Source organism: Lygodium microphyllum, chromosome 3 (assembly GCF_053477565.2).
Source record: "Lygodium microphyllum isolate KBCC chromosome 3, Lygodium_microphyllum_v1.1.10, whole genome shotgun sequence".
NCBI lineage: Eukaryota > Viridiplantae > Streptophyta > Polypodiopsida > Schizaeales > Lygodiaceae > Lygodium > Lygodium microphyllum.
In genome coordinates this window covers 102,487,372-102,498,267 of record NC_141137.1, presented here as the reverse complement: position 1 = coordinate 102,498,267, position 10,896 = coordinate 102,487,372, and positions in this window count along the sequence as shown.

Genomic DNA, 10,896 nt, shown 5'->3' with positions numbered 1-10,896 from the left:
TGACATATAATTTGATCCTTGTTGTTGTTGGTGCTAAGCTCTTGATCACAGCCTTTTGCTCCATAAGTGCCCTTGGTGTACAAGAGGTTGTCTTTGGTGGTGTGTTCCTTTGCATATTTGCTTTTAACTTTTCTTTCTCCATCAAGTAGTGAGTGCTCAATATCTTTAAGTGAGAGACTTGGAACATTACTTAGGGTGGACACAAGATTCTCATATGGATCCTTATTTACACTTGCAAGCAGTACAGCTATTGATTCATCTTCATCAATACTCTTCTTAAGAGTTGCAAGCTGGGTTTTTAGGCTCTTGAACTTGTTAATGTGTATAGTCATGGAAGGACTATCTTTTATATCCAGTTTATAAAATTGCTGTGTAATTTTACCTTTGAATTCTTTGCTTGGGTACCAAAGATCTTGTCAAGTTTCTCCCAAATCTATCATCTCTGATGCCAGAGATATGATGTAACACATCATCACTTAGTCCCCAAGCAATGAATCCTAGCGCTATGTTATTCATCTTTTTCCATTCTTTGGTTTTTGGTGGAGCTACTGTAAGGATCCCGCTTTCTAAATCTTCTTTCCTACCATCTGCATCACCTTCATCATCTTCAAAGAGATCCCAGAGGTCTTTCCTCATTAGGTGATACATGGTCTTTTCCTTCTAAGCATGGAAGCCTTCTCCATTAAACTTTGCTATTTGTTTGAGCTCTACAATTTTTTATCAACAAAAAATCATCCAACAAAAGAGTTGTATTTCAATGTGTCAAGAGACACAAGATGATTATTGTTTAACAACACTACATGAGTATTAAAAAGATACTATCTTGGAGCTCAATGTCAAATGTTGATGCTCGATCTTCTTCTTGCTTGGTGATTTAGCATGATGATTTTCTAGAAATTAAGTGCTCAATAAGACCAAAGTGAGAGTCTTTAGTGGACTGAGAGGAATGATAAAATGAAAGGTTTTATGACCTTGAAGGTCAATGGCTATGGCTTCCCATAGAGCTGACAATTAGGGTTTATCATATTGTGATCAATAGAGAGAGTATTTTGGGGAACCCTTTAGTGATTAGGTAGCTTAGATGATAGGCTAGAAAATCCCTATGGTCACAAAGAAAATCGCGCAATAGGTAGATGATGGCAGTCGTATGACCAGCAAGGGCGCAGTTCATAATAGCAAGTAAAATTTTCGATAATGCTAATGAATCTGTGCATTAATTGGACCAATTTAGGTGATGGGATGGAGTGCCTTGGAGTGAAAAAGAGGTCCACAAAAGGAAGCTCTAAACGATATGCTCTTTTTGAAAAGATATAAGCACTCCAAGTGCTAAAGATCTTCTAGCTATGGCAAACAAGAAGGTAAAGTGGAGATAGAGGAAAGACATGATCTCAACCACTCAAGCTAAGTTGTGAGGAGATGAAGAGGGGCTGAAGAGTAGAGAAGGAAGCTAAACCATGCTCAGCTGAGCTCTCATACCATGTCAAAAAAATGAATCTAGAGCATGGCAGCTATGGAGGTTGGAAGATGAAGACTAGATTCACAATGGCATAGACAATGATTAGATTGATTGTTATACAAGTGAATTAGGTTCCAAGACGAAAGCTTGGACTCATAAACACAATCTTGTGTAATGGACAATGACACTTGACAAAGACACTAATTGAAAGAGAAAGGTATCATGACTTTTTTTTTTGAAATAAGGGCCAAGTACAATCTTATATACCTTTCCAGCTATTCCACTCTCCTCATTGTGCTTATGGGATACATAGCACCTTTTCCTGCATCATACATCATTTGCCTATTTCTCAACATAAATCTCTTGATCGCTCCTAGGAACTGCCTAACCCTCACATGAATCAGGATGGGATCATGGAGTCCCCGGTACTAGTGAAGGGACAAAAATCTTGGAGGGTTTCTTTTCTTCTGCGCAGACAAATGGGATTTTCCAGTGAATTGACATTTAACTTTTGCGTAGGCAGAAGGGGAAAATCATTATAAATAACTTTGCAAAATAATAAATAAATACATTTTGTCAAAAGATGGTTTTCTTTGTCTTGTGTTGTGCCGTAAAATTACGCAAAGGAACCTGTGATAACGGGTCAATTAATGAAGTTGTTTTTATATGCCATAACTTAATGTGATAGGTAATTAGAAAACTAAAGAAAACCATTTGTGGGAAGCGGGTGGGTGAGATCCCTGATGGATCCATCCTACGAATGGGTGGTCCTCCCGGTAAGCTGGGAGCTTCTCTCAAGATATTGAAAGAAACATTATTTAGGAAAAAATAGGCAAAGCTGAGCATTGCTTTACCTAGGGTCAAGTCTTAAAACCTTGATCAAATTTTATCTTAGGGGAAAGGTGTGGCGGCTGTGCCAGGACTCCATTAAGGTTCCCTAAATCCTAACTAGTTTAGTAGTTAAAAGTGTTGCACTCCATGAACCAAGGGTAACTACGATCACTCTAGTTGGACGAAAAGCCCTTGTGGGACACCTCTGATGGAGCTAGCTAATGTATAGAGACCTCAATTGTCAAACTAGGACCCCAAACTTGCAGGTTGATCCTCGTGGGGATGGCCAATATCTTCCGTTATGGGGTGGACTCTGGAAAACCTAGACGATAGACCCTATGCATTCTCGCGAGTGCAGAGCGAAGCCGTCTAGGATAGTTCCCCGATGAACCACTAAAACATGATGCCAGTAGGCAGGCACGTGACAACTGGAGAGTCGATAGAGTAGATTGAGCTTGATCCTCAACATTTCTTTGCATTGTGTACTCATTGTCTCTCCTCTCCATCTCTCTCAAATCTGTAATACTTACTACAAAATAAGTTAAAATTAATTCCCATGATATATGCATAGTGTATGGTCTAATGGTTGAAAGTTGGCTATACTTTTGTGACATCATAGGTTCAAAGCCCTTAAAGCTTTATTTTTTTATATTTCATTAATTTTTTTTATTTTTCTCTTTTTTTTTGAAAGGGGTTTAGACTTCTAGAAACAATCTAATGTATTAATTTTTTGAAAGAGGTTTAGATTTCCACAAACAAATAAGCACATTAAGAAATTTTAAGCTTTTACCAATAAGAAATGCAAAAACTTGAAATCGTATAAGGGAGATTGACTAAAATAATATGATAATAATGAAGCTTAATATCCATAGAGCAAACAATGTTTGAAGTGATGTTTAAGTTATGTGCCTACATACATATATTTTCGTGATGTACACATATGTAGACAAATCAAACAGTAGTTGAAACATTCCCATGCATACATAAAGCATAAAGACGAGCAACCACTTTCATTCCAATATAAGAAGATTTTTCTCCATCATTCTTGTTTATTCATCTATAACCAAGCCGTACTTTTACAATCCTATCCATTTACACCTACATGCTAATACTCATGTCTATTATAGATACACTTCACACACTGTTTAATCAAGATAGTCTCTTATATTATAATTGAAGAGACAGCATTGCTTATGTGTGTTTGGGATATCCAAGGATAGAAGAAGCCCTTCCTCTTTCCCTTTTCTGACTTTAAAACTCAAATATGATGAACCATATCATCACTATAAATTGGAGTATAAACTACAAATAAAACCTAACAAATAGTAGCTAAAATACATTGAATAATCTTACATGTGTACAAAAACATCTTTGTGTTAAAACCACTTACCAATATTTTATGTGCCTCATCAATGTCTTAAGGAAATGATTCACATCCCAAAAAATGAACATTTTTACATTCAATTTAGTCCAATCCTAATGAAGTTCATCCTTAACCTTTTGTTCACATAAATAGGTCCCCACTCTCTAAGTTTTGTGCACTGATGTGCATTTTCTTCCCTAATAGGCTATGCAAAGAGACCAAAAATTGACCCATGCTTTGCATGTAAGAAATAGTATTAAATGATGGTCTCAATCATGCCATCTTGCTTGTCATTGGTGTAATTGGCTTGTATGAAATAGACCTACAAAGAGGCACTATAGGAGGCTATCAAGGTCTTCTAAATCAAAAAAGCTAGAACGTCTAACATTATCCCAAATATATGCTCCTCACCAAGATGTAAAGGCATGTTAATCAATCTCCTTTTCTTGGTCTAGCTCACGTTCATGTGTCTTGCCATCATCTTCTATCATGAATGATTTCCAAATCTAGTCAGTTAGCATCACACACCTATTTGAATGCCTTTAGTAATGGTTAATACATCACTTGTGTTTTCCTAGTCAAAAATCATGATTGCTACTTTTTGCAAAAGTAAACTTGGACTAAAAAGATAACCCAATCCACTATATCTAAACCCAACTTGTAAGAAAATGTTTACTGAGAAGTTGCTACTAAAAAATGGAATTCTAAAAAGTAATTACTACAAAATAAGTTAAAATTAGTCCTCATAATATGTGCAAAGTATATGGTCTAATGGTTGAAAGTTGGCTATTCTTTAATGAGATCACAGGTTCATAGCCCTTAAAGTTTTCTTTTTGATATTTCATTAACTTGGTTTATTTCTCTCTTAAAAAATTTTAAGGGATTTAGGCTTCTAAAAACAAACTAACATATGAAAATGTATTGATTTTTTGGAGGAGGCACAAACCAAATACTTCATAAGAAATTTTAAGATTTTATTGATAAAGAAGTACAAAAACTTGCAAGCTTATCGAGAGGATTTAAGACAAAAGATTCAACCTTGGAAAAGGGGTTTTGAAAGCTTGAAATAGGGTGTTCATGGTAGAAGATTTGGCCCAACAAACCCAACATAACTCGTTTGAATGTTTCTTCCACAATTAGTATATGAAAAGATAAACTTGTAAAAATTAAGGTTTAAAAATTAATAATTTTAGGGTGAATTGAAAAACTTAAGGAACTTTAAGGGGTTTAAACCAATGAGCACTTTGATATAGCATAAATTTTTAAATTGTTAGACCATATATTATGCACATGTAACAAGTGTTACCTTTAATTGATTTATTCTCATGGTTTCATTTTTTTTTACAATTGTGTCAAATTTCCAACCATCCTAGGTGGTTGTTTTGGTAAGGTAAGTTTACATAATGGACTGGTATATATAATAGTTTGGGTTTACATTTTTTCACAAGCTAGGTTTACTTTTTTAGCTAGTTTTACTTTTGTAAAAAGTAGCTATCACGATTTTTGTAGCCCTAAGGTGCACTTTTGGCCATTGATCCCGACTCTTGAGGGCCTTAAGACCCCATGGGAGATAGCTCGAAGGGTGGCTAGTGTCATAGTTGAACCTTATCCTCCACAATTGAAGAAGCTACGAAAGGTAATACAACCACATCTTCTTCTTTAAATCCTAAAGTAGCCATAGTTGGAGCACCTTGGGCAACAACAACAGCACCAACACTAGCTTTGATGTCGACCGTTGCTTTGATGGAAGATGCCTCATAGTAACACCTAAGCCTTCATGTCCCAAACTAGACTACAATGTGCACAAGCCTAGCATTCTCATTCTCATTGTAGAAGAGGAAAGTGATTATTGAACCAATTGGGGTTGAAGAGGTCATGGTGGCTACCAAGGGGGTCCATGTGTCCTAGAAGCAATCAAGGTTGGCATATTGGGTATAAAAAGGAAGCATCATTGGACTAAAAGGAACCCATTTCCTCATTGTTAACAAAATCAAAGCCTTTGGTGGCAACAAATGAACCTTGCATCTTATGCTTCTCAATTAGCAATATGAAAAACTAAACCTTGGAAAAGCCTCCTTGATTCTGGTCATTCTGTCAATTACCACAATTCATAAGTTGAGGCCTTAAATTTTATTCATTAAAATCTATCATATTTAAAAAAAATTAATAATTTATCCTCACACACACACACACACACAACTTTAACTAGATACTTTGAGTCCCACCCACATAATAGTCATGCAATAGGGTTGTGAGGTATGATTCACTTGACCCACATGGTGGTTTTTTTTTTAACACCTAGGGTAATCTTCACACTAAGTTTCCAAGGGATTGTATCTCAACTGGTTTGAGTGTGTGGGTGTGTACTAGATGCATGAGTTCAAACCTTAGGTACATCTCCAAGGCATCTTCCAAATTTCAAGCTTTTGTCACCAAAAAAAAAAACCTTCACATTGAGGATGAAGAGAGCATCAATATTGTTGACTAATTGGCATTGCCTTAGTCATTTGACCTAAAATCTTGCTTATCTACTCCCATGGCTGAAAAGCTTGACTAAGCAAGTACACCAGAAAAATACACCTGGAGAATATGTTGAGAGTGGAAAAAGACTGAATTTTTTACTAATTTTTGTTATTTTTGAGGTTTGAATGATTGATTTTTTATGGATTTAGAGTGATGTATGGTTGTTAATGGAAGTGTTTGAGAGTGTTTTGGATGATATTGATTATGTTTTGAAAGTTTATGATGATTCTTAGAAGAAATATTAAGTTCTGTGATGATCTGATAGGTTCTGTTGAGGTTCTGATACCTTCTGTATAGCTTCTGTTTTGTTTTGATTTTCTTCTATATGAAGCATAGATTGATGATTGATGAAGGTTGAAATATTTTGAAGGTTTATTGAATAGTTTTTGATAGTTTTGAATGGTTTTAGCATGAGTTATGAGGATTTGATGTTCTCTGATGACCTTCTGTAACCCTCTGTAAACCTTCTGTAGAGCCTCTGTATATGTTATGTCTCTACTCTATTCATGTTCAGTGCTGTTCTATAGATCTTCTGTAAGTGTTTTGTAGAATGTATGTGCGACTTTGGAAAATTTTTCTAACTTTTGAAAAGGATGAATCTAAATTCAAAAGAGCTAAAACCAATGGAAGAAGCAGCTACTAAAGACTGAAGAGCAGATTGGAGTGACAGTGATAGTAGTGAGCCATGAAGAGACACTATAGTGGCTCTAGTGCCTCTTCGACACAGACATACCTCTTGGGAGGCGTATCCACAACCTAAGAAGGATTATTGAGAGTCATTATTGAGTATTGTAGTGAGGAGATGATGTACTATTGAGAGAGAGAGAGTGTGTGTGTGTGTGTGTGTGTGTGTGAGAGAGAGAGAGAGAGAGAGCCAGAGATAGTCAATTCTATCAAAACAATGCATCTTTCTATGAGAGATTGAGAAAGAAAACTATGAAGACATTGAAGATGAATGCTATGTGATTTATTTCCATTCAAATATGGTTTATTCTTTTGTGTTCCTTGTCCTATTGATGGAATCTATGAAGATATTGAAGATTATGGTTGATTCTATCAAATCCGTGGGAGATATCTACTATGATGCTGCGAGAAGATTTGTTGTTTTCTTTGTTTTGGTTATCAAAAGAATGAAATAAAAGCTTGTTGATGTTACAAGATAGAATTTTCTTGTAGTAGAATCCCCTTTTCCTTGGTGTCTCTTTTGGGGCTCCATGTTTTTGGTGCGCAGCCGGGGAAACTTGCCATCAATAAGCATCAAAAGAGGCTGAAAATGAAGGAAATGGCATTGCCAAGAAGAGAAGAATTCAATGGATGTTTGCAAAGTTCCCTCTTCCACTAAAGATTTAGAGTTTCTTATTATCAAAGCCACTTTCCACAAGAAGTTCATCCCTCAATGGCGGAAACATATTACCATCATGATGCAAGCTCTATGTGTGTTTCCTCTTCCTATTGAAGCAGCAGAAACTTGCATCTTGGTGGAAAATTGTTTGGGAACAAACTAAAAAGCAAAAGCAGAGAGAATGACTATCCATGGAAGATTTGGTATTCATTGAGAAGTTTCCAAACATCATTAGTGGGAGATCGTGAAGAAGCTTCAGGAGTCGTGGTCTATGGAGGTTCATGAAAACAAGAAGGAAAAGAGTTGGGATTTGTTCATGGATACTCAACAACAAGATACGTGGGATGCTTGGTATTCTGACAATCTTCTGTTTGTCCAATTAGCAACCCACTGAAAGTTGGTAGACAGAGTGTTTTTCACAACATACACTGTTAAAACCCTTAGAAAATGGCATTATTATAATGGCACAACAACGATCCTAAGAAGAATGAGTTTTGATACTTTCAGAAGGGAATATCTCCCCCTCTGTAGTGGTTTGAAAGCCAAATTCAGAGATGTTGAAAAGAAGGAAGTAGAAGAGATGTTGGCCAGAGAATCCCCCAGAGACTGAAGCCCTTCTCTGATTCTATTCTATTGAGTACTAAACAATTGGTTGGAGCCAAGCCCCTGATGAATGACGCAATCAAGAGGCAAGCGTTAGAACGAGTCTAGAGGTATGTGAGAAGAGAGAAGGAAAAAATCAAAGCTAAGAACAAGCTTGTAGCAGAAGCCTCCTTTGATGCCCTAAAAGCACTCTTTATTGAAGTCCCCATGGCAACTCAAGGTCCCCTTCCTACTTAGATTCATCCTGGAAATATTGATGACATGCCAGCAAATGTAGTCCCATTGCCAATTTTTAAGGGAGAGTAGAATGAAGACCCTAATCTTCTTGTAGCAGAATTTATGGTAGCATGTGTGGCTAACAATGCCAGAACCCTTAATGAGCATTGGTTGGCAATATTCCCTGCCACTTTCAAAGGTGCGGCATTTCAGTGGTATGAGAGACAAGCAGCAAGAACTTTTGGCACATGGAATGACCTGAAGTTAGCCTTCCTCACTAAATTCAGGCATGAAGGTTTTGAAGAACGAATGCGAGAGGAGTTCATGAACCTAAGTCAGTCCTCTGAAGAAAGAGTAGAAGCTTATGTCTCGCGAATGGAATCCATCATGAAGAGATAGACTAACCATCATTTGGACGAAGGTATCCAGAAAGGAGTGTTTCTTAGAGGCCTACAACCAGAAGTTTGCAAGTTCGTGGAATTGAGAAGACCAATCAATCTGCAAGCTACAGTGGAAGGTGCAAGATTGTATGATGAAGTTGAAGCACAGTTGTCAATGACTCCAAGAAGAGGAGTCTTACCTCCTCCCATGCGAGGAATGGTATACCCACCAAATGCAGTCCCAGGGACAGTTCCCTACCCTTATCCCCAGATGCAAACACTATCGTAGTATAATGCACCTAATCCACTGTGGTCGCCTCAAACAACAGTGCCTCAAATGATGGTTCAACCACAACAACACTGGCCTCAAACAGTTCCTCCAATGGCGACTCAACAACAGTGGAACCCTATCGACTGGAATCAACAATCCCAAGTCTCAGCAGGAGCTCTGAATCAGAACCAGAATAGAGGACCCTTTGGATCAACCCAACCAATGTATGTAGTAATTACAAAAGCTTCCTAAAACCTTACTACAAGTACTTCAGGAGGTGAAAATGTGAAGGACTACTTATCCAACTCAGTTGCAAGTATTAAGAAAGAGCTTATGGATGTGATTACAGAGCAGCTACAATGCTGAAGGTGAATACCGCCAATATATCCACCCCTGCAAGAGCTGGAAGAGATATGATGTGCTCTAATACATGGTGCGAAAAGTGTCATCAAGCGAGACATTTAACCACTGAATGTACCCAAAAACCAACCATTCCTGGAGCCTTTTGTTCCTATTGTTTGTAGAAGAACCATACAAAGGATATTTGCTCTCTGAAAGAGATGCACGAACGAAGATAGAAGGATGAAAATGCAAGATTCAACTTGCTGGAATCCAAAATGACAACACAGTATATTGGACCAAAGCCTAGGGAATTTGGTCCTAATTTCGATCCAAGGAGGTTTCCCTCTCAAAGTTACAGAGGATGACAGTCCAGAGATCAGAGGTGGAATGTTACAGGTATGGAGAAAAGGGTCATATCTCCCCAAATTGTCCAAACCCTAGACGATCTGTGGATTACAAGCCCTTATGCAGCCGATGCAGAGGAGAAGGCCACACTGCAAAGGACTATCCAAGTCCAACCCCTGTCAAGGCCAATGTCACTAATAGCCAACAGAAGGTACAAGAGCCTGCCTCCAATTTGGTAGAGTTGGAAGTTGCCGTTGTCACGCGCGCCAAGAAGAAGGGACCAGTTGTCCAAGAAGAGAACAATTCTCCTACTAAGACTGTGAAGTTCAACCTGCGCCAACAGAGGGACAGAGCAGTACAGGACAGAACAGTGCAGTACAGAGCACTGTAGTGCCACAAAGAGTCACAGAGACAGTCCCAGAAATAGGACCAGAGGTCCAGGAGACAGATGATGTAGAAGCACCTCCAGAAACACAAGAAATGCCGATGCTGCCATTACTAGAAGAAAAAGGAAAGATGAAAAGGGGTGTAGCCCCATTTCCCAGCAGGCTGGAGAAGCATGTGGATCCTATCAAAGATTATGACTTGGTAAAAGACCTAGATACTTTTAAACCAAACCTAGCATTCCAGTAGTTGTTGATGTCATCTCCCTCGGGCCATAGAATCTACCATAATGCAGCTACAGAACAGACCCCTTTCCAGCTAGTGTATGGTACAGAAGCCGTCTTCACTGTTAAACTGGAATTGCCCTCTTTGCGAGTGGCAGTTAAAGAATGCTTGGGAGATGATGAGTCACTACAATGCTGCCTCCTGCACTTGGAATGCTTGGATGAGATACAGTGGATGGCCCTATGACAGCAACCCTCCCACGGGAGGAAATGAACATGAAACCAAGGTAGAAGCATGCAAAATCTATGCACATGGCTGAGCCATTAATCTCAAAACTGAAAAGAAACCATAAATCTTCCACTTAATAATGAACCGATTCGTTATCTTCATCATCTTCATCCATAGCTTCAACCATTATACAAGAACAAAAGGGAAAAGAAGAATTTCTGCACAAAAGATAGAGGAGAGAGGAGAGAGAACAACTTTTTGCACCACCAAAAAGGAGAGTATGCGATTGGACAAGAGAGGAAAGGGAGAGAGGCACATAACCATTCGTGCACTCCACCCCACCTCTTCCCCAAAAAGCACATCCCTTCGTATTTTTATTATTTCTTT